This window comes from Schistocerca nitens, chromosome 8 (genome assembly GCF_023898315.1).
Source record: "Schistocerca nitens isolate TAMUIC-IGC-003100 chromosome 8, iqSchNite1.1, whole genome shotgun sequence".
Classification (NCBI taxonomy): domain Eukaryota; kingdom Metazoa; phylum Arthropoda; class Insecta; order Orthoptera; family Acrididae; genus Schistocerca; species Schistocerca nitens.
In genome coordinates this window covers 264,023,064-264,027,455 of record NC_064621.1, presented here as the reverse complement: position 1 = coordinate 264,027,455, position 4,392 = coordinate 264,023,064, and the positions used below count along the sequence as shown (strand labels likewise).

Sequence of the window (4,392 nt, the reverse complement as noted above, 5' to 3'; positions counted from 1 at the left end):
TAAAAGGGTGAATGGCCTTTCAGACCATGATGCACAAATTTTAAAGCTAAAAGGCTTTTGTACTCAAACCAATGTCATATTTAATTACAAACTATGTAGGAAAGTTAATCCAACAGCAATACAGAGTTTTTAAACCCTGTCAAGGAACAAGAGTGGCAAGATGTTTATAGTGCCGATAATAATATAGATGACAAATATAATGCTTTCCTTAGCACATTTCTCATTCTCTTTGTGAGTTGCTTTCCATTAGAACATTCAAAACGGGGTACTAGCAGTAATGGACAGCCCGGGTGGCTGACTAGTGGGATAAGGATATCATGTAGAACAAAGCGGGAATTATATCAGAATGTTAGAAGTAGTCACAATCAAGCTACAGTAGCCCATTACAAACGGTACTGTAAGGTGCTTAAAAATGTTATTAGCTCGGCAAAGAGTATGAGGTCTGCAAATAGAAAAGCTAATTCACAGGGTAAAATGAAAGCCATATGGTCAGTTGCGTAGGAAGTGTCTGGTCAGCAGCACAAGGTCGATGATATAAAGTCAGTTCGCAGTAATAATATTTCTGTTACTGATAAATCAGATATATGTACAGCACTTAACAATCATTTTCTGAGCATTGCTGGTGAATTAAATAAAAATTTAGTTTCTACAGGAAATCATATAAATTTCTTAGCAAATGCCTTTCCGAGATTGATGTCTGAAATACTCCTCTGTGATATAGGCAAGAGGGAGATTGAGTCAATAATTAAATCACTGAAGACTAAGGACTCTGATGGTTATGATGGAGTGCCTAGCAGAATATTAAAGTAGTGTTCTGCACATGTTAGCCCTGTATTTAGCCATATTTGTAATATTTCCTTTAGGAATGGTCCGTTTCCTGAGCGATTAAAGTACTCAGTAGTAAAGCCACTTTATAAAAAGGGAGAAAGGGATAATGTAGATGATTTTTGACCTATTTCTATGCCATCAGTGTTTGCAAAAGTTATCGAAAAGGCTGTGTATGTAAGGTTAATTGATCATTTTATATACACGATTTCCTATCAAATGTACAGATCGGCTTTAGAAGTCTTTTAACAACTGAAAATGCTATATTCTCTTTTCTCTGTGAGGTACTGGATGGGCTAAACAAAAAATTTCGAACGCTTGGCGTATTTTTTTATTTAACTAAGGCATTTGACTGTGTTGATCACAAAACATTGCTCCAGAAGTTGGACCATTACGGAATAAGGGGAGTAGCTCACAATTGGTTCACCTCTTACTTTAGCAACAGGTAGCAAAATGTGTAACGGCTGTGATGTGGGATCTGAGTGGGATACTGTCAAGTGGGGGGGGGGGGGGGGTGCCCCTGTTCCTTATTTATATAAATGATATGCCCTCTAGTATTATGGGTAACTCTAAAATATTTCTGTTTCCTGATGACACTAGCTTGGTAGTAAAGGATGTTGTGTGCAACATTGACTCGGTTTCAAATAGTGCAGTACATGACCTCAGTTCATGGCTTGTAGAAAATAAACTAACGCTAAATCACAGTAAGACTCAGTTTTTACGGTTTCTAACTCACAATTCAACAAAACCTGATGATTTAATCTCACAGAACGGGCATATGATTAGTGAAACCGAACAGTTCAAATTTCTAGGTGTTCTGATAGGCCGGCCTGAGTGGCCGTGCGGTTCTAGGCGCTTCAGTCTGGAACCGAGCGACCGCTACGGTCGCAGGTTCGAATCCTGCCTCGGGCATGGATGTGTGTGATGTCCTCAGGTTAAGTAGGTTTAATTAGTTCTAAGTTCTAGGCGACTGATGACCTCAGAAGTTAAGTCGCATAGTGCTCAGAGCCATTTGAACCATTTTTTGTTCAGATAGATAGTAAGCTGTCGTGGAAAGCCCACGTTCAGGATCTTGTTCAAAGACTTAATACTGCAATTTTTGCTATTTGAACGGTATCAAAAGTGAGTGATACTTCGACACGTAAATTAGTCTACTTTGCTTATTTTCATTCACTTATGTCGCATGGTATTATATTTTGAGGTAACTCTTCCCATTCTAGAAGTATATTTTTGGCTCAGAAACGAGCGGTTCGGGCAATAAGTGGTGTGAGTTCACGAACCTCTTGTCGACCTCTGTTCACGAGTCTGGGTATTTTGCCATTGGCCTCTCAATATGTATATTCCTTATTGTCGTTTCTTGTTACCAATATTAGTTTATTCCCAAGAATAACCAGCGCTTTCACTCGGTTAATACTCGGCAGAAATCAAACCTCCATTTGGATCGGACTTCCTTAACTCTCGTGCAAAAAGGTGTGCAGTATACTGCTGCATCCGTTTTCAATAAGCTGCCACTCGAATTCAAAAATTTTAGCAGTAATCCATGCGCTTTCAAATCGAAACTGAAGAGTTTCCTCATGGGTCACTCCCTCTATTCTGTCGAGGAGTTCCTTGAAAAATTAAGCTGATTCTTATTTTGTTGCTGATAGCGTTTACTTAAACTTATGGATTGACTTTTTTCAGGTTCATGAACATTTGTTTTTATCTGTTATTACTTTTATGTTGCAAGTTCATGTACTGACACGTTCCATGACCTTGGAGATTTGCTCCTCAATTTTGTCCCACGGAACTTGACGTGTAAATAAATAAAAATAAATACATATTCCGTTCCAGGGGATAATGGGATGGCGACAGGAAGGGAATCCCACCACCCCTTAAACTAACCATACCAAAGCCGTTAATAACCATCCGACCTTACGTCGATGGCGGACAAAGTCACAAGAAAAAGAAGAATAAGATAAGATTGACTTTCAAAACTATTTACAGTACTGCATTTACTGAATATTTAGTACTAATTATCTTTGAACACTTACTTTCAATTTCAGTTTCATGATTTTAAATCTGCATCATTTTACACCACTAGGTTTCGTTGACAGGACTTTAGAAAGAAGCCTGAAATAGGTAAATAGCCGATCACTCAAATAAAATTAATGTTTGATGTTTAGTATGTGCATCATAATACTTATCTACTTATCTATGTATTTACAGTAATCATAATAATGTGCCTCGATGTGGTGTGAAGTTGTGTTGGGGCGGAAGTCGTTCTGGCATCTACATATTTCTATATATGGCTCACACAAAGCACTTTTGACGGGAAATAGGCTCTTCTTTCACAAGCAAAAAAAGGCTATTTGATCCAACTGCATATACTACGCTGACCTGCATTCATACACGTTTATTCCAAGATAGCCTTTGCCCGAATGCTGATGGTTCTTGGTTGGCGCGCACACAACTCTCTCCTTCCACCTTTTCCTTTGGCGGATCAATATCTTTCAGACTGCTGCTGATTTTGCCCCATCGTGTCCCAACGTAGCGCTGTTCAGTGAATTTTAACATCCCAAAGAGCCTGATAACGACAAAATGTAGAAGATGCAATTGCAGTAAGTATTTTAAACAGTCACATGTGGAATCACTGCCTTCAGTAATTACATTAAGGCTGTGGACCCAGTCCTCATCAAAATTCTGGATATAAAAGCAAACGTGAAGAGATGCGTTAGCACGAATAAAAGAGGTTCGCAAATACAGAGATGAAAATAAAATCTAATCACGAGAATGTCAACAAACTGGATATTGCTGTTGGCAGACAAGAAAATAATACGAAGATGAAGTTGTATCGCATATCAGGTTATGTTGAAACAGCTGTCGCGACACAGCATCAGAATTCATTCGTCGATAACGCTCGTTGTGCATATCGCATATCAATAAATACGTGGGACAAACAGACTGGATGGCTGCCTGAAAAAAAAAAGAAAAAAAAAACTAGACCTCATCTCTGCCTTCTTGCCGCACTCAACTTCGTTAACAATTCCGGCAATACCGGCCATGACCTTCTTCTTCTGTGCGGATGCACACATATTGCCCGAACTCTTACGGGACTTGGTAAGAATGTCTTCCATGAGTAATGAGTGTGTTGGGTAGGGACATTACACATGTGTGTGTGTGTGTGTGGACATATAAGGTGAGAATGTGGGTCTCAAGGGAGGCGTGCGCGAGATAGTCCCTGCAGTGACAGTGTGCCCTCGGTGGCTCAGATGGATAGAGCGTCTGCCATGTAAGCAGGAGATCCCGGGTTCGAGTCCCGGTCGGGGCACACATTTTCAGCTGTCCCCGTTGATATATATCAACGCCTCTCAGCAGCTGAAGGTATTAATATACAATGCTAATTTCGTCGGTAATTTCTTGTGGATTTTCTATTCTTCTGAGTTTCCCCCTCTACTGTGTTATTCAGTATCAAGAAAGTATTTCCAGCTGTCTTCGCATATGTATTACTAAGCTATCCCTTCTTCTGGAAACAAATTTCCTTAGATTTGCTTTCTTGCCCTTCTTTACAGATCTCTCCCCGTTTCACAC

At 39.6% G+C, this 4,392-nt stretch overlaps 1 non-coding gene across 1 annotated transcript; it reads left to right on the top strand.

Moving 5' to 3' along the window:
- Positions 1–4,057: 4,057 nt before the first annotated feature.
- On the top strand, positions 4,058–4,132 carry Trnat-ugu (transfer RNA threonine (anticodon UGU)). The gene has a single exon. It is a non-coding gene; the product is annotated as a tRNA-Thr (tRNA).
- The last annotated feature ends 260 nt before the right edge of the window (positions 4,133–4,392 follow it).